The following is a 20,586-nucleotide window of genomic DNA, read 5'->3' on the forward strand; positions in this document are numbered from 1 at the left end:
GTAGACTATTTATATGGTTAAATTCGATGTCGTCTTTTAAAAAAAAAGTAATATACATATCGCGAAGTATTTGAAAAATATGAAAGTCTTCTTTATTTCATCTATCCTAGGTAAAAGGGCAATAACTTAAAAAAACACTTTTTGTTGTTTTAAAACTATTTATTATTATGTGAGATAAATGAAGGCTTCAGAGCAAGTACTATTATAATTCATATTCACAACGGCATAAATTGTTACAAATATTAAATCACTTTGAAATTGTCGAAGACATTATTGATATAAATCTCTGATATAAGTTTCATAAAATTCTGGCAACAATGTACACATGAAAATACTGACAATGCAAATTTCCTTATAATTTTATGTTTCATAACAACTGCCAAAGGGATATCCTTGATATCAAACCTCGTTTCTAAATTTCTTACCAGCTGTTAAACCTATTTCTCTTATGGTCAAAACTCTAAATGAAAAATTCCACGAATCTTTGATCTTTTGCATATTCCAGTATAACGTCATGTGTCCTTTTCAGGTGACACTTTAACATCAGACATTTTAAGATGTTTTCACGCTTGAGAATGCAATAAAATTTGATAAAAAGGAAATTGTCAGGTGAAATGTGCGAGTGTGTTGTATAACATTGAAAAACTTTCAAATGTCCTTTGCCATGGAAGAAATGTACTTCGTCTTAATCTTTGAACGTCATCTATGACCTAGCGAATAGCCAATGGAAATGCAGTTTAAACGTATTATGATGCTTGTTAAGCCAATCAAAGAAATGCAATCCCTTATGTCCGTTGCCATGGAAGAAATATACATCGTCTTAACCTTTGGAACACATCTATGACCTAGCGAATAGCCAATGGAAATGCCGTTCAAACGTATAATGAAGCTTGTTAAGCCAATCAAAGAAATACAGATTTTCGTATCACTTTGTCGTTTCACACTCTGTAATGTGTGATAAGAGAAATATATTTTCATGCAAGAAATATATAACAGGCCAAAACCATAAGATAATCAATATTTCAAAAGCGCCTAACTCTTTTTAAAAATAAGTCGTCTGCACTTTGTCTTGTCACTGCTAATATGAACATATGATTTAAGTTTCATTAAATTCTAACAAAATTTGTACACATTAGAGCGCTAACAATGCTTTTTTCCATATATCTAATGTTTTCAAGGGACATACTTATTTGATTTTGTAGTTACATTGTGGTCATTTGTTAATTAATATATATTCGTCATTTTGCTTAGTTTTTGTTTTTTTTTTGTTTTTTTTTTGTTTACCTTTTATGACACCAGACTCGAACTCTGCGTATTGCGGTATGTTTGTTTATTCTTCACTAGCTAGAGGTATAGTTGGAGGGTTGAGATCTAACAAAACATGTTAACCCCACCGCATGTTTGGGCCTGTCCAAAGCCCAGGGCATCTAACCTTTGTTAATCTTGCATGTTTTTGGTTTTTTTTAGTTCATACATATGTTTTAGAGTTTAGTGTGTTGTCATTTTTCACTGAACTAGTTCACATTTTTATTGAGCCGCAGCCCGCCTCCATTGGTGGCATTCGGTTGTGGTGCGCTTTGGTCAGGTTGTCGTCTCTTTGACAAATTCCCCATTCCCATTCTCAATTTTTTTTACAAACAGACAAGCATTTTTAGACAATTACATTAGTGTCTTATTTGAATGTTTTTGTAGTAGGAAATATCGTCTTCTATAAAGTTTCCAGAATGCAATTACTACATGTAGGTCTTAGTTAGCGATCACCAAAATACATAATCAATAATACTAGGATACACCCGGGAATACCCTGGGTGTGTCTGGCATAAAATATTCAAAGTTCTCAATGCTCTTTATATTCATTCTGTATTTGACCTTTGTCACTTTTTCTTTCTTTTTTAAACGATACGTGTGTTTGGCGTTAATAAATGAAATCCTGATATTAATAATGAGTTTATTTACATCGGGTGTTTTTTTCTCCAAACAAATGTTAAATTCTTTAAATCAAAATATATATGGGATAACTCCCCATTTGACACGCTTGCAGTATCTTTCCCAATCATCGCCGTATTTGTTTTTACATTCCTCAAAGTCCATTCGTTCTCGCTGCAACAACATTGATACAATCAAGAATGCGTTCAAGTGAGGAAGTACATTAGTGAAACCTGAAAAAGATATTAAAAAAAATTAAAATTAAAGTACGGGACTGTTTTAGTTTTAATGTTAATCTTATTAGGTATCGTATTCCATTCTCGTTTCAGAGTGTTGGAGTGTGGAGGGTAATATCTCATTGATTAAGACATTACCGAATTTGTACATGTGGGCTACCATATGTATAATAGTATCTGCTATTCCTTCCAGGACACCATATCTCACCCTCGATGTTTGGAGAGATTCGTGTTGCAAATTCATGCGGGTTTTTATGGTGTGGTTTGTATACTAGTCTTTGTCTTTTTGTTTCGTTTTTGTCATGTTTTACCCGTTACGACAATAATAACATTTTTCTTCTCGTATAAAAAAAAATGTATTGGATATACGTTCTGGAAATGTGCTGAGATGATTAAAGCTTATAAAGTTATCTTTGACAACGCCTATGAACAAAATAAAGGTTGATAGTATAATAAAAATTTATATCAACGATTATTTCAAAATTTATTTAAAAAAAAACCATGGCAACTCAAAAAATTGGACAATAATTGCTCTTTCCTTATTTATGTAATTTTATTTTCACACCGAAAACTTATTTCAAATACATACGAAATGAAACAATAACATAATTTCCCTTTGATTGGACGGTCATGTTCATTTGGCACCTTCTTAGGTATGCATGATTCCAAACTAGTCTGAAAATTAGTATTTTGATTCCTTAAATTACTCAAAACCCTTATCTGAATTCCTTTATAAATACAAAGACTAGGTTTAGAAATTGTGTTGCTCTAATTGAAATCATATTACAAACGAATTTCACAATTGCCTAAAGTTATTCTTCAAGGGTACAATGCATCAGGGTAAAATTGTAGTTTAGGTGTCAGACCACCAATAACTCCCTCCAATTGAGAACGCAACCTAAAAGTAGCCCTACTCTCTGACAAAAAATAGTGCTCTTGATGTCCTTGTTTACTTAAACTAACCAACAAATTTGAAGAAATGAAACTTTTGGTGAAAGGGAAATATATGTAGACCATTTTGAGCCAAAATTTACTTGTCTATGAGTTTGCATCAAAAATTGAGGATTAATGCGCTCCAGAGTATACTAATTTTTAGAAGGCTTTATGTTGAAAATTGGCATGCAGAAAGCTGATAATATGTACAATTCAGGATATAGCTGGTTTCTATGGAGTTAAACTTTAGGTAAAATATTAGAAAGCTGTGAAAATTGCAAAATTTGGTTGAGCAGAAAGGGGTATTTAATTGGTGGTCTGACACCTAGAGTCTTAATCGGTAAATTATTGATACTTTTATTAGTTTATTTCATAACTAAAAACTGTGTTAATATCAGTGATCCTACATTCTTATTATACTTTATTGTCAAAATGGCACAACATATTACTTCCCTCAGACTACTGATTTCGTATTTGGACAGATTTTAGAAGGGATGTGCAGAATAATATTATTTGTATCGGACAACATGGTTATCAGTTGCAATCGCGCGTTGAAATTGCTTGCAGTAGCTGCGATTACACATCGATTGGTACTCTGAGACATTTCTACTTTCATAAATTGATTTTCTAATCAGCATGATCATACACTTTTCAACAGAAACTAGCAGTTTAAGTTTTTGTTGCGCTGTAACACCGTGCTGCCCCAGTACAGTAGGGTAAACCTTCATAAGCAAAGTTAAGCCAGCCGTACTCTCTGTGTCTTATCAAGTGATTGTCGTTGATTCCTGTCGATCATAAATGTTTTCGTTTATCAAGTCCGTATATAAAAAAACACTTTTTGAACCTTTATGGCAATTCATTATCTAGGTTTTTTTTTTACAGATTTCTTTTTTTGTACGTTAGGAAATTGGTTTTACTTATTGTTGAATGGCCTGTGGTGACATGTAGTTTTTAACATCCTTTTCATTTGGCCTCAGTTATTAAGATAATGTTTTAATTGGTAATCATATCGCATCTTTTGTTTTTCTTGTACAACAAAACACTCATCACACAATATTTGTGAGATAATTTTTTGCTTAACTTATTTAGCGATGGATGAAGTAAGAGGCATAATTGATCGTACTGTTAATGAAAAGTAAAATCACAAAAATACTGAACTCCGAGGAAAATTCAAAACGGAAAGTCCCTAATCAAATGGCAAAATTAAAAGCTCAAACGCATCAAACGATTGGATAACAACTGTAATATTCTGAACTTGCTACATGCATTTTATTATGTAATAATAATGTAAAACCATGTCTTTCCCTACGTAATCCAAAACCGATAAGAATAAATAGATAAATACAAACCTGCAGCGAAACTCATAGCGACATGCATAATTATGTCTCCCAGGTAATTTGGATGACGAGATATCCCCCACCATCCAGACACCAACAAGTTCGTTTTAGATGCAGTAGTAATAGTTTCATAATCTAATAATAATACAAATTTAACAACAAAGATAGGAATTAAAAGTGATCAAAGAACAGCATTTTTTATAATAAGAATCCAATAGTTGGGATATTTTTTCAGAAAATTTTAGCATTTGCTCATCTAAATTGTTCGCTAATACATTATTGTGCATTTCAGCAAAGTAAGAACATGTCTCAAACTGTTTCAGATTATTGTTTTCCTTCAATTTATGTAACTTTATTCAAATTAGTTATTAAACCTTAAAATTTAAATATTTATAGTGGCCTTTACCTGGTAAGTTTGTGTCATTTTGGTCTCTTGTGAAGAGTTGTCTCATTGGCAATCATACCACATCTTCTTTTTTTACTATTTACTTCAGAATTTGTAATTCGTGCTGTGTTGATGAAGTAGAATGTGACCCTTTGAGGGTATGCCTTTTTATTTTAGAGTTATGGCTTTTGCGTATGATAGAACTGTCTAACCCTGCCGCATTCTGTATGTGCCTTTTTTAATTGTTTCTTATTGTACTTGGGTAGACACAATTTATTATTGTATCAATTCTATGGAATATGCTCATTTGTCAAAAAATATTCGTTAATTTAGCAATGATAAATTTCAACTGTTGAATGCCAGTTTGTTTTTGACATATAAGTTTGAATATCCCTTTGATATCGTTCGCCCCTCTTATGTAAATGCAAGTTGTGCCTAGCATTGTCTGCGTTTACAAACTTGGTTAACAGGACAAAACTATCAGAACAACTGCACATTCTCATCTTGATAAAAAAAAAGTAGTTGAGGGCTTGTACAACAAAATTCGCCTAAGTAGCTGTGATTATAGTTAAGGTGTATCTTACCTTTGAATCTTGGGTCATTTGGAGTTGATCTGAACAGAGATTTCTCGTTGTTGCTGCTCCTATATGTCCAGTATCCTAATACTGAATAAATAATAAGTTCAAATCAAGATAAGGCATATTAAACCAAAGATATTTGGTACTTTGACATCCCAACCTCCAACCCAACCCACAAGTGTTATCCACAGGTCATTTTTTCATATGGTCCGAATACGATATGGGATACCAGCCAGTTGTTTAAAGTATAATCCCAAAAGTACTGAACTGAAAAATTCAAAACGTAAAGTCCCTAATCAAATTGCAAATTCAAAATGTCCAACACATCAACGAATGGATAGCATCTGTCATATTCCTGACTTGGTACAATCATTTTTATGTAGAAAATGGTGGTTTAATATAAAAAAAAAAAAAAAAAAGATGTGGTAAGATTGCCAATGAGACAACTATCCACAAAAGACCAAAATGACACAGACATTAACAATTATAGGTCACCGTACGGCCTGCAACAATGAGCAAAGCCCATACCGCATAGTCAGCTATAAATGGCCCCGGTAAGACAATGTAAAACAATTCAAACGAGAAGACTAACGGCCTCATTTATATAAAAAAAAATGAACGAAAAACAAATATGTAACACATAAACAAACGACAACCACTGAATTACAGGCTCCTGACTTGGGACAGGCACATACATAAATAATGTGGCGGAGTTAAACCTGTATTAGATACTAGTATACAATGTGTATAACTATATCAAATCCTTCAGTTGATATTATCACTGATGACTAAATGTATAGCATCTCGTTTCATAAGAGGAAGGGTGTGTAAATCCTAATGACATAACATGTTTTAAAGGATGTCGTCACAGACATCTGTAAGTCAATGTATATTATATCTCCATCAAAAATTAAAAAAAGAATTCCTAACTGAAAAGCAAATCATTCAAAAAAAACGCAAGAAAAATAAAGCCACCTTATATATAATCTGGTCTCTTATTGATTGATAACTAATACGAATTGTTCAGATATTTAACAATGTGTCTCGCAATGAAAGATTATGTCAATGTTGCAATATGAAAACTATTGAAAATGAATATCATATTGTAATGATTTGTCCAGCCTATAGACATTTGCGTTTAAGATTTTTGCCTAAATATTATTGTTCTTGACCTAATATGTCAAAATGTTTATCACTTACTCAAACATGTTCAAGAACGTTGGTTTTAAAACTTTCTCTTTGTTGTTTTTAAATGAAAACTGGAAACTACGATCACAATTGACAAAGTAGATTATATGGTACTATTTGTTTAATGTATATTTTTGATATTATTTTGCTTACTGTTTTTATTTATATTGTGTCACTTACTATATTACAGATGTTGTTGATGTAATAGCATTATTTCATATGCTGATTTGCAATAAACTTATTACAATATCACTACGACGATCTTCCGTATTGCGTTTTTGATTTTAACCCTCTTTCAATGGAAAACCTAAATTCTCCCTTTTTTCATTAAACTATAAAAATGACTTGTAAATATAACAGAATTTGATGAGACTGTCAACAAAGTGAGAGGTTTAGCGCTATAAAACCAGGTTTAATCCACCATTTTCTACATTTGAAAATGCCTGTACCAAGTCAGGAATACGACAGTTCTTGTCCATTCGCTTTTGATGTGTTTTGTCAATTGATTTTGCCATGTGATTAGGGACTTTCCGATTTCTGTTTCCCCTGAGTTTAGTACATGTATTTTTGTGCTTTTACTTTTTCCATTTCTATCCATTGTTTCTCACTATCCGTTTTTTAACAAAATAAAAAGATAATGACTTTAAAGACATTTTATGTGTTGCATTATTGTTTCCAAAATAGAATTCCACTGACAACGGTATGTATAGTTACATAGTGCGCTAGTGACCTAATACGATAGTTAATCAACTACCATAAGTTTATTCAAAAACAAATGCCAACAACCTGTTAGCTTTAAATGTGTTGTATGAAATTAATTTCAATCGTTCAGTATCAATTCAATAGTCTGTTGAAACCTTTAAGATTTTTTCTCACCACTGTGTTGTTTGTTTATAGGGGCCCACCTCCCTTCTAACCTAATATGGAACCCTACTAACCTAATATGGAATATACACGGTCTCTACGTGGTTGCTCTTAACAAATCATACTCTTAGAAATGTATAGGAGGTAAGATAATAACCTCTACATGATTAGTGATAAAAATACAACAAATCATATTAATAAATTAAAAGTAAAATACGAATAACATGCATGCATACACTTACAAAAGAATACGGCAATACACACCAAACAATACCATGAAAGCTCATATTTGGTTGTTCCAACATAGCTGACTACCAAACCATATTCAAGTGGAATTCCGATCAAATAGACTAGCAAAGTAATGCCACATCCATCTCGACTCATCTCTCGGATGTACACGATATTCGATTCATTGTACAGATTATCAGCCGTATATACAAGTATCATTGCAATAGCTAAGAGAAGTGTGTAGTTGGTCGTCTTGTTGTTCTCATAATACTTAGCCAAGACAGAAAAATTCAAAAGTGCTAATGCACTCATGCCTGTTCGGGCAAACACAAATTTCAAATCTAAGAAACCTATGCGGGGACTTATAGATCTTCCAACTAGCCAATCTTCGAGTATGTTTCCTGAAATGCAATTGATCTATGGTTAATATATATATGAAAAGTATAGTGTCTTTCTTTTATACACATGCAATCCGATGATTCATCCGATATAACAAAATGTTTAAGCATTTCTACTTTCAGAAATAGGAAAATAAGTTTGTCAGTACATTTAAGGAAATATTTTTTCATATTTTGACGTGTGCTGGTCTTCATCTACGGATTTGTTTTCTGCGAAAATTAATGAATATTCACATTTAAAGAAAACATTCCAAGCATTGCAATCAAACCTATGAAGTTTGCCTACGATGCGGATATCCTTACTTAAAAGCACAAGCATGATAAATTATCAAGAAATTTTATATCATCTTATTCCAAATGGCTATTAAATCCGTCGTCTCAAATAAAAATTTCATATATCTGTACTGAAGGTTTAATTCATTTGCCATTCGAATCAATCTGTTTCTGGTAAATATAGGTTTGCATATTGGTAATTATAGTTATCAAAGGTACCAGGATTATAATTTAGTACGCCAGACGCGCGTTTCGTCTACATAAGACTCTTTAGTGACGCTCATATAAAAAAAATTATAAAGCCAAACAAGTTCAAAGTTGAAGAGCATTGAGGTTCCAAAATTCCAAAAGGTTGTGCATGATACGGCTAAGGTAATCTATGCAATAAGCTTAAAACGTACAACCTTCTCCTGAAGATCACCCCAAGTTTTTAGTTCCTGTTGCTTAGTGTTTAGTTTTCGTTGTTGTGTCTTGTGTACTATCATTTGTGTGTTTGTCGTTTTCTTTTTTAGCCATGTCAGTTTATTTTTTTATCTATGAGTTTGAATGTCCCTCTGATATCTTTCGCCCCTCTTTTTAATGATCAAATCCTCTCGATTAAAGAAATAAGCACTTGTTCACAGGACATGTTACAGAAATAAAATTTCAGTAAAACTTACATAATAAACTGACAATTTTTTGTCTAAAAAAATCAATTTGCTTCTTACTTTATATTTTATCTGGAAATAATTCATCTGCACAGAGCTCAAGACTATGCATAACATGATTGTGAGAATAATAGTTATAATAGAATGCATAAATGTTTTGTTCGAATGAAAATAATGATATGTTTAACTACAAACTTACCCCTATTCGCAACTGTATTGATGTTGTATTCAGGCAAATTTTCTGTCTTTTGTGTAAAAAGTAGTATAAAACTTATTATAAACTGTACCAGACAGGCAATCGTCACAAGCTCTGTTATCTTCTCAAATATAACAGCAACTTTAAACCCACATAAAGTGGCAATTAGGAAACCTATTATATTGACCACCAACGAAAAGAAACCTGTATAACAAAGAATAGATTTATATTTAAATGTTGTACAATGAGAACAAGCAGGCTACCAAAAAAAATCAACCGCGGAAATAGATAATTTATCATTCCCTTTTAAAAAGGGTTATAGATACATGATAATATTTAATCAAAAACTTAACCGAATGCCAAGTCTGAAGAGCAAAGGAAAACTAATTAAATGTAGACACAAGAAAACTAAAACAAAAAACTTCAGCCAGAGCAAACCAAACCAATTTTAACAAAGTTATACCTAGGGATAAACGCAGGCATTCACTGTGGATGTTAACAGATCTCTGGAAATATTTGGTTTCTATATCTAGATCTTATTTACAGCAGATCCTAAGTGGGTAGTTCAAAGTAGTCTTGACGGTCGGTTTTGGTTGCCAAAAGATGTAGTGCATACGGGAAAGTACTTCGTGAGTACAATAAAATATTATTCATATAGGCGAGACAACTAAACTCAAGTAGGTGCCGGTTGCCACGGGAGATAGTGCAAAATTTCGCCTCGTTTCACGATGACATGATGAAATTCCATTTAGTTTGAAAGTTATAAAATTGAGAATGGAAATGGGGAATGTGTCAAAGAGACAACAACCCGACCAAATAAAAAACAACAGCAGAGGGTCACCAACAGGTCTTCAATGTAGCGAGAAATTCCCGCACCCGGAGGCGTCCTTCAGCTGGCCCCTAAACAAATATAGTTGGTGGACGAAACCTGTATCTATCAAACAATTCCTCGTCATCTATAGACTTGAGTGGATTAAGCCTGTCCAGAAAAACTATTTGCCTAGGTAGGTATCTCTGACGACGATGGCGGTTTCTCAGACGGTGTACACGAACAACAGCCATTGTTTATATACTTTTAAAGTCTTGACTTAAGTATGGTTTTAGCTTTAATTAAATATTTAAGAATATACTGAAGTTTGAGAAAACATCTGAAATTTTCTTTTATGGCGATGTATTTTGCTGAGAATAAAAAAATTGAGAAAAATTCTCAGGCTAGGTAAAAAATTAACTCAAATAGTTTTATGGCGACGGGACCAGGTTTTTTTTTAATGTCAAATGTGTTTTTTTTTCTCTTACAATGTGTCGATATCATAATCCGTCAGAAAAAGAAAGGGTACTTTCGTCTTCTTTTTATGGTTTTGTCCTTGTTTAGCAAAATTCATTTGTTGTCATATATTTTAATTGAATCTGTTTGGAGATATAAAGTACAATTCACATTGATCAAGATTTTTATATATTTAAGCAACGTACACATGTTCTGGTTGTTGTTTCTACATTTTGTAAATAAACTGACCATTAAGTCGATAGTTTAGCCGCTTTCCTTGTTTCAGCACGGGTCCAGGGATAACGTCTCCAACATTTACCAAATACAACATCCATTGACAAAGCAGCCATGCGATATATACAACAGAGACATATAGATCCAGCCTTGGTCTCCAGTTGGTTGGAAAAGATAGCAAAGTATAGTTTTCCTAAAATACATATTAAAATTCTGAACTATTTACCTCGAATCGTACATGTAAAAATAATAAATTCTATTTTGTAAAAACCAATTCTGATTCAAACAAAATATATTCTCTGAAACTAACATTTTCTCGACGCTTGATTTATTTATTGACAACATATTTATTACGCTTGAATGAAGGTTTATTCAACAAACAATCGGCATACCAGGGGTGAAACTTTTTCAATGAGACTCACTTCATATTATAATAGGAACATCTTGGGAAGTAAGAGGAGAAGTTTTCAGTATACTTAAACTTTACTTTCCGCTATATAGATGATGTTCTATCACAAAACAATTCAAAATTTGGTGACTATGCTGAACGCATATATCCCATCGAACTTGAGATAAAGAATACTGTATACAGCAGATAGTCAAGTTTGTCACATATCTTGACCAACATCTTGAAATGGACAATGAGGGTCGGTTGAAAACAAAACTTTTAACGACAAAAGAGATGATTTCAGCTTCCCAAATGTGAACTTTCCATCTCTTGTAGCAACATTCCGGCGGCGCCTGTATACGGAGTGTATATCTCAAAGTTAATACGTTATTCCAGAGCTTGTACTTCCTATCATGATTTCCTTGATAGAGTTGCAGCTCACAAGGAAGCTATTAAACCAAGTGGTGAAATTGAAATCATCACTTCGTCAGTTTTATTGTGCTATCATGATTTGGTTGATCGTTATCTGGGTATGGAATATCCGTTTACAATTGTTGAAACTATTATCCCGTACCATTTCCCGAATGTGACCTACCAAATTATACTAATTCACGGGTTTGTACTAACATGAGCAGGTGCCACATATGGAGCAGGATCTGCATACACTTCCGGAGCACCTGAGATCACCCCAAGTTTTTGGTGGCTGTCGGTTTATTTTCGACTTATGAGTTTAGATGTAACTCTGCAAATTTCGATCACAGTGCTTGTGAGCACTGAATGGTAAAGATTATATTCAATTTTGCTGTTATCGCTTAGAATTAAACATTGCATTGATTTAAGACTTCGAATACCATTTTATGAATTTTAGATATCATTCTTTGTTAATATTTGTAATTGGTGCAAATACAATTATAGACAAGGAAAGATAATTCCAATTTTAAGATCTAATTTACTTAACTAAACGGTATATATATATGTGCACTATGCACACATTTTTTATGGTAACTTAAATGTCCCCAAGAATATATTTCATTGATTTTCTGAAAACGAACATGGATATGACGCTTAGAGTGTTGCATGTGGTCAATGCACGATTATTTTTTTCTCTCTCTTAAACATGTTAAAAATAGTGGAAAGGGCTGGAAACTTTAAGTAACATAGGGATTTTATCGCATGATAACAAGATAACCGACTTCATATTTACCAGCGACAGATTGTTGGTTGACTTAATCCTACATTTGTAACAACAAAATGAATGGATATAAGCATTTGATGCATTTTCTAGAAAATATCTTCCCTTGAAAATCCTTCGGTATTTTTCAGCTAATGAAACTTACAAATAATATACATGAATTGTACACACGGTTTGGTACTTACAGATTCCATTTTTGCAGCAATATAAAATGGAAGGACTAGTCCCATCAATAGCATTGGCACATTCTCTTTTATGATTGAGGACACCATTCTCAGTATAATAGCGACACCAATAATTCAATAATCTGAAATATGAACGAAATGATGTGCAGGTTACAAGTCGTCATTCATATTTTTCTTTGTATAATTTAAAAACTGCCTTTTTCTTTATCTGTTTTCCAGATTGAGATAATCAAAATGTGTTTTTAGTATTTACAGATGTTCAAATATATGTACCGTTTATATGAATAAGGATATTAAAAAAGACTGGGGATTCAAGAATATGACAATAAATTCCGTCTAATACTAGTACAAAAAAAACTATTACCAGTTTTTCGGCTTTTGTAAGACACACCATGCATCTGTAAATCCGAAAGAGAAAGGCAAACTGATTCAAAAGGTTTATTATTGTGAGGCAAAGATAGTTAAGAAATGGTTGAAACAGGTTTTACAAGAGCAGATTTCTTGATCGAAAAGATTGTTTACCCGGAAGGAGGTTTGGTAGGATCGACTCTAACCTATACATAATTATTCGCGTGCACTTGTAAAAGTAAGAATAGAAACCACGTAGCATGATAGCAAACTTTTATTTTATTGAATTGCTTTAATATTCTAGTTAATGTCATCGTCAATAATAATTATATCGTTATAAGTATAAATCCTGCCAAAATCAAGATTTCTTATAAATATATGTTTAGTATATTTTAAGAATAACATAAACGGCTTCCATTAGAAATTAACCGTATGGCTTTCATGGGCAATCCAGATTTTGTATCAACAATTGTTTTAATGTTTTAATATTTTAAGTTTGTTTACATTTCTGCAATTGTTATGTAATGTTTAATGCTTATACTTCAAATTGATAAAATAAATCTAACATTGTCTACAAAAAACGTCATAAGCAAAATGACACCTTCTATGCTTTTTCTACGTAGATCTAGTCATTAAACTAGGTTGAATTTTAATAAATTTGAGATAGATTGCACACGGATGTCATGCTTTTTAACGCCGAGAATTTAGTCCGGACAACCAAGGAGGTTATATTATGTAATATAACCTCCTTGGGACAACGAAGTATTTTCATAAATATTTTAATTAGCAGCATGTATAAAAACCGTATCGATTATTCTTGTAATTTTATTTGTAATTCTAATAATCTATTATAATAGAGATGGTACAAAAAGGTATAATTATACTAAAGGCTGAGGTTAACAAAGTAGACTGTAGGGACCTTCTCAAAAGATTGATTATCGGTTGAACCGGTAAAATTTAAACCCTAGGCTTTGTGTTGAGCACCTATCCTTCACTCGTGTTACAAATTGCAAATTGTTACACGTAAAATTTAGAATGTCGCAGTTAGTGAGCAATCGAAAGTAATAAGCATTGGCTGATAGCAATGCTTGTGAGTATAGGCCGTAAAAGGTTCAACGTTTGTGCGGGGTATGTAGATCTATGTATGTATGTACTTCGAGATTCCGCCAATTTAGACGCACCCCTTGATTGACTGCAAGGGTACAGCGGATCCATGTACACTCCCTAAGGATAAATGGAGATGTGTCCTTTACAATATTTTCCCACCACCAGAACAATCCCCACCCAACACCACCCGTTTGTGCTTTCTTTTTGTATAACAGTTTTTTGAAAAGTTCAATCTGTCGCTCCACGAAACACACACATACCACTTTAATACGGTTGATTTTTCTCTCCAATGTCTCCAACTGCCTCCAATGACTTTGAAAGTCGTTTCCACATGCACCAGACACTCCAATTTAAGCAAGCAGGAGCATATTAATAACGTTAGCTTATTGTTCCCATAACCAAGTTATTTTTTTTTCCACATTATATTCTTTATGCTTGTCCTATAGCATAATTTTTTAATTTTACGTGAAAGTGATATAAGGAAAATTACGATAACTCGAAACCTTAAAACCTTTTCTTTTTTAAGCAAAGACGAGGTTATACGCAAACAAACTTGAAATGAAAATAAAACTATAGGGTTTCTTCCAATTTCGAACGCTCACACAAGGCCGGACTCAGGTTGACGTAATGGCCGAGAAAGGGGAAATTTAGAGACAAAGACAAAGACAGGGAATAAAAAACCAAAAAAGAATAACATGGATCCCATAAAAGCTGGAGCAGACATCAATTATTATACTACATTGTACTAACAGTATCTTCTCTGAATGTACAATGCAAAACGTGTGAAGTTGAAACTGTATAAAAATAAAGGTATAGAAGGTCATTTAAAACAATCCCGGTTGAATGGAAAATACTGATACTAGCACAGATCCTAGTCAAAATTCAGCTCTTTCTTGTTAACTAACCACATATTAAACGGATGTAATAAAAGAGAAAAGCATTGCAGATAATTCCAGAGTAGTTATTAAGCAGATTATTAAAGTATAATTCTTGCTACTCTTTTTTGAAGTTTTTTTATTCTATCTGAATCTTTTTGTAATAAATTTCCTCAAACTGAACTACAATAGTCTATATAATTATGGTTGAATATATATATATATATATATGCATTATAAAATAGTTGTCTTGTGTGTATAGGCAAATATACTTTAATTTTTATACAAAAGTGATATTTTAGATGAGAATCAGATAATCTTACATATACGATCATCATGATCTAACCAGCTTATATAATTCATCAAATGAATATCAATGCCAAGTACTATAGTTGAGACTATAGTAATTTGAAAGAATGGATTATTCTCAATCTCAGTTCTCAGTACATGTTTCGTTGACGAATAATATATAATTCTGATAGTTTTGTAAGTTTTTGTTTGAAACCCAATTTCATACACTTTGTGTTGTTTTTTGTTCATATTTGTTTCGTGTATAGTTCTCAATACAATTATAGCCATAATTTTGGTGGTTCCAAGGCTGCACCAAAGTCGTTTACTATAAGCTTTCGTTTCAGTGTCGGATCCAGCCATTTTAAAAAGGGGGGGTTCCCAACCCAGAGTAAAGGGGGTTCCAACCTATATGCTCCCATTCAAATGCATTGATCGGCCAAAAAAAAGGGGGGTTCCAAACCCCCGGAACCCCCCCCCCCCCTTCTGGATCCGCCACTGCGTTTACAACACCGAATGTCTCCCCTATTTTAAAAAGACCAAACTATAGATAAAGCTTGAACAATATGAGAACAACAATGACAAGATTTAAAAGTTTAAAGAGCAAACGGATAATGAACATTTACTGTGATATATAAAATATAAATATAGCCAAGATCTAGGTTACCTGGAGTGGTTTTATACACTTTATAATAAGTGTACATACACGTGTATGTTGCAAACACAAGCGAGGTAAATTTGGTCATTAAAAATAGCCAGTGATCAAGTGGGTAATGGGGTTTAAGAGTGTTTGCAAATTTGAAGGCCGGCTGGAGATAATGATTTGATAGGAGGAATGGTGTAAGGGCGACAGTGTTTCGGAGGGTTGGGTTGGCATTTGGGTAACTGTAGTCAATTATCTTGTTTTGCCACGGCTTTTATCTTTTATATTTAACCAGTTCAGCTAATATTTTTGTTTGACTCAATGATAGTTAGGTCATATCGTATAGTGACAACGTCAATGGACAATGTAATTATATCATTGTTTAGTTGAATACTTAATGCAGTTAATATGGTAGCGAATATATAACATTAACAGATAACAGATTAGAAAGAAAAACATGCATGTACAAACAGTTAAATAAGTTCACTTACCGTTTGAAAAAATATTTAAGTGACGCTTAACATAGTAGGGTCATCTCAAAGCTGATTAAAAATAATTATTTAAAAGAAATACAATACTTGAGATACGAGATCGTGATTGGATAACTCAAGTTATTCGAGAATTAGAAACGTTTTTTTAAATAGTTTGTTTACTTTGGTCTGAACCTTAATTGCTAATTCCTTCAAGTACTTATTCCCATATATTATGAGGGAAAAGGGGGTGGGGTGGGTGGGTATCATGAATAAATATTGTTTAAACCAGCGAAATATATGTCTTTTGTCCAACTCGAACATCACCAATTTGGTATCAAGATAGATACAGGAGGAGACATCAATATGATATTGTATATAACGAAAAATAAAAATACAATACTGATATCTGTAAAGCTAAGCAAATAGATAAAGCCAACTGTGTACACGAAAAACTAGAAAATTAACTGGAAAAGAAATAAAGTTGTCTTTCTTTGCACCAAAAAGTACAGCCGAATGAGATATGACAAAAAATTCTGCAGCTGGCATGTCAGTAACTGCTAGTAGTCTTAACTTATGCAGCATTACCATTTTGCTTAGTTTTTCTTGTTACCTTTTCTGGCATTGTCCCGGCTCAGACTTCTTTAAAACCGAGTTTTACTTTACAACTTGCTGTGTGTTCGTTTTTTTCTAAATTGGCTAGATAGATGTATGCATGCATGTAAGGATAGGGTTAAAATCTCACTTGACATGTTAAACCCCACAAAACTTTTGCACCTGTCCCAAGTCAGAAGCCTCTCAGGTCTTTGTTATGCCCCACCTATGATAGTAGAGGGGCATTATGTTTTCTGTTCTGTGCGTTCGTTCGTCCGTCTGTCCCGCTTCAGGTTAAAGTTTTTGGTCAAGGTACTATAGTTTTTGATAAGGTTGAAGTCCAATCAACTTGAAACTTAATACACAGGTGACCCCAAATCACGGTCCACTGAACATAGACAGATAGTGCAAAGTTCAGGTTAAAGTTTTGTTAAGGCAGTGGCTATTTGACCGGCACCGGCAAAATAGCAAATTTGCTATTTAGCCGGCTCTGATTAAATTCTATTTCACTGGAATTAAAATTTAAGAATAATAATTAAATATCAAATTTTATTTTAAAAACTTTTGTTACTGTTGCTCATATAAACACTTAAACTTCTTATCTTAAAAAAAAATAAGAAACTATGTTGCGTACACATACAAAAAATTGACAAAAATGAAGAAAGAATAGAATAGAAGTAATAAGATATATTAAAAAGTGAAATACAAATATAATAGTCACTTTGTAGCTATACTACATTCCAGAACTAGTATACTCTTTTTATTTACGGAACCAGCATTGCATATGTGATTGTGTTGCCGATGCAATGACAGAATGGTCTTTCAGTACCATGAGAAGACTTGAGAAATACAATTATAATCAAGCAATTATCTGGCTAGTCTTTTGAACATAAACCGTGAAAAAAAAAATCATCTGACACATTTTATTTCAGTATAAGAAAGAAAAGGAAATGGTCCTTGATTTTATAATTATATTTGAGAATTAAAAGTTGAAAAAAGACTAAAACATAGAGAAATTATTTTTTTCATCAAATTTATTTATCAAATATTTAGTTTCAAAAGTGGATTTTTAACTGCTGAAAATATGATTATTGTGAGGTCATGTTAAGTCCCAGGAAATTGCGAGAATGCAGTATTTTCCCCTATTAACACCATAGCTTCTGGGGACCTTGAGCGGCCCCAAGAACCCTCGCCATATGACTTACCCCCGGCTTTGAGTACACATCATTTTGGCCACATGATGTAGATTCAAAGGAAGCCAGTGTAATGTGTAGTTCCTGTTTGGAGTGGCAAAAATTTTCTTGAGCTAGACTAAAACAACTTCCAAAGGCAAAGAATTGGTTTTATAACAATTGCCAATATTAATTCATGTGTCCAATTAAAATTCATAGCAAACAAGTTAACTATTAATATTGTCTGTCATGTCTGTTTTATGATGTAGTTTTGCATAACAATAGTGTTATCACTGGCAGGATATTTAAACCATAGATTTTACACAGATTTGAAAATCAACTTTTATATAAATATTTTAGAAAAAAATATTTTTAATAATGTATTTACAATTGTGTTTTCATGCTTTAAATTAATATTATAAAGTTATAAATTATTTGTTTAAGAACATCTTCAATATTTTATTTTTGATTGTACTGTATTTTTAATGCTTGATATTGTGATAAAATTATTTTAAATTATTATAAATCTTTTTTTTTCTACTAATCACACCAATGAACAGTATTATTCAGTGCCGGCTAAATAGCAAATTTGCTATTTTGCCGGTGCCGGTCAAATAGCCACTGCCTTTTGTTAAAGTTTTTGGTCAAGGTAATTTTTGATGAACTTGAAGTCACATCAACTTGAAACATAGTAAACACGTTCCCTATGATACGTTCTTTCTAATTTTAATTCAAAATTAAAGTTTTGACCCAAATTTCACAGTCCAATGAACATGGAAAAGATAGTGAGTGGGGCATCTGTGTACTATGGACACATTCTTGTTAGTCATGTCTGATTTTTAATTTTAATTCATTTATATGTCTTGGAGTTTAGTATGACATCCATTTTCACTGAACAAGTACACATTTATGTTTAGGAGCCAGCTGAAGCCTGCCATTAGGTGCGGGAATTTCTCACTGTGTTGAAGACTAATTTGTGGCCTTTGGCTGTTTTCTCATTTGCAGAATGACTGAAGGACTTCATAATTCTATGAAAAGTAGGTCCTTTTGGTTCAGCCCTAGGAACTCCGTTATGGCTAAATCTTGGCCATGTTTACTATGAAGTTTTGTTAAAATATCATATCTTAGAATGGAAAGTTCACTTGCTCTTCTATTTTTTTTTCGAAGATCAATGCATATTTTCAACACTTATATCCCTCAAACTTCAAAGTGTTTTTAATTAAGGTGGCTCGAGTGTCTTCCTCCATCTTGGATTTTGAAGAAGCAGATAACTTTGGTCTAGATATTTGATGAAATGTGCAAATTTAAAGATTGTATGTAATTTATGTAAAATACTTTTGAATTAAATATAGAAAACTGTGTGTTTTATCATAGTTACAGCTGTAATTACTGAAAAACACCTTGTTTGTGTTTGATTAGATTTTTTTCAACTTTGAAAAAATAAGGGGAGATACTCAGATATTAGAGATAAAGTAATATTTATTATAGAAAGTGTTATGCATTTACCTATTTTGATATGTAGCAAGAAAAAAGTTCGTTTTCTTTTTCTTATTTGAAAGCCTATTATATGAGCAATATTCTCACGTTTTATCTTAAAGTTCTGATCGAACGTTTTCTTTCTATCACACAAAATTTGATTTTCCATGCGTAATCTATACAAAATTTGACAATTTTGCACAACCTGTAGCATGAAAAAAAGTCCCGTGACCCATACTTTTTAACACTTTTTTGAAAAAAAACATAATGAAAACTTCATTTTGACAAGTTATCAAAAAAATCTATCAATTTTAATGAAGACGCCCTAGCCACCTTAAGCTTATACTAAAATTATATTCTTCCCCTCATTTCACTTTGGGTCTTTCTCCGAAATTCAATTTGGCCATTATTTATGTGTATTCATAGCATACTGGTAAAATTCCACAGTTGTGCCTGTATAAGATGAACTATAGAGATCCTATAGATCTGGGAGAACCATTAGGTAAACAAAAACAATATCAATGACTATTAATTTCTCCCTTAAAAGGTGTAATTTGTGAAACAGCTGTATTTACAAAGACTCATACATAACTGGGACTATTATCCGCAGGCCGCAGCTTTATACGACCGCAGAGGTTGAACCCTGAACGGTTGGGGCAAGTATGGACACAACATTCAAGCTGGATTCCGCTCTAAATTTGGATTGTGATTAAATACATGTAGTTGACACAGCATAGGTTTCGGACACAGAATGAATGTGGTCTAATGAACTTAAAATATTTTTTTTGCCTTTGAGCAATTCACTATGCTGTTGAATATTAATCCTCTCAAAAAAATGTTTGAAGAAATTTTTCTTTTTATTTATGAAATCTGAAATGAGAAAAATTTAACCCCCCCCCCCCCCCCCCCCACCCCCATTTTTTTCACATCCCCCTTTCCCTTTTTCCAAAACTGATCTCAATTCAAATTTCTAATGGAGTTTGCAACAATAATTACTCATTTAAATACATCATAAAATATTCAAATGTAACAAAAGGTGCTTGTTACCACTGAATGGTAAAGATTGCTTTAATTTATCAGTTGGTAGTAAAAGTGAATATACATTGTATACTGTATAAAACAATGATTTAAGTTGATTCAACTACTATTCTGGACAAAGAA

The 20,586-nt window shown here is 32.6% G+C and overlaps 1 long non-coding RNA gene across 1 annotated transcript; it reads right to left on the reverse strand.

The window, feature by feature from the left end:
* Positions 1–1,931: 1,931 nt before the first annotated feature.
* Positions 1,932–16,265, reverse strand: LOC143085657 (uncharacterized). Its single transcript, XR_012981396.1, has 8 exons — positions 16,205–16,265; positions 12,453–12,574; positions 10,703–10,880; positions 9,193–9,393; positions 7,690–8,076; positions 5,402–5,482; positions 4,445–4,567; positions 1,932–2,159 (listed from the first exon to the last, which is right to left on the reverse strand). It is a non-coding gene; the product is annotated as an uncharacterized LOC143085657 (long non-coding RNA).
* Between the last annotated feature and the right edge of the window lie 4,321 nt (positions 16,266–20,586).

Source organism: Mytilus galloprovincialis, chromosome 8 (genome assembly GCF_965363235.1).
Source record: "Mytilus galloprovincialis chromosome 8, xbMytGall1.hap1.1, whole genome shotgun sequence".
In the NCBI taxonomy this organism is placed as follows: Eukaryota; Metazoa; Mollusca; class Bivalvia; order Mytilida; family Mytilidae; genus Mytilus; species Mytilus galloprovincialis.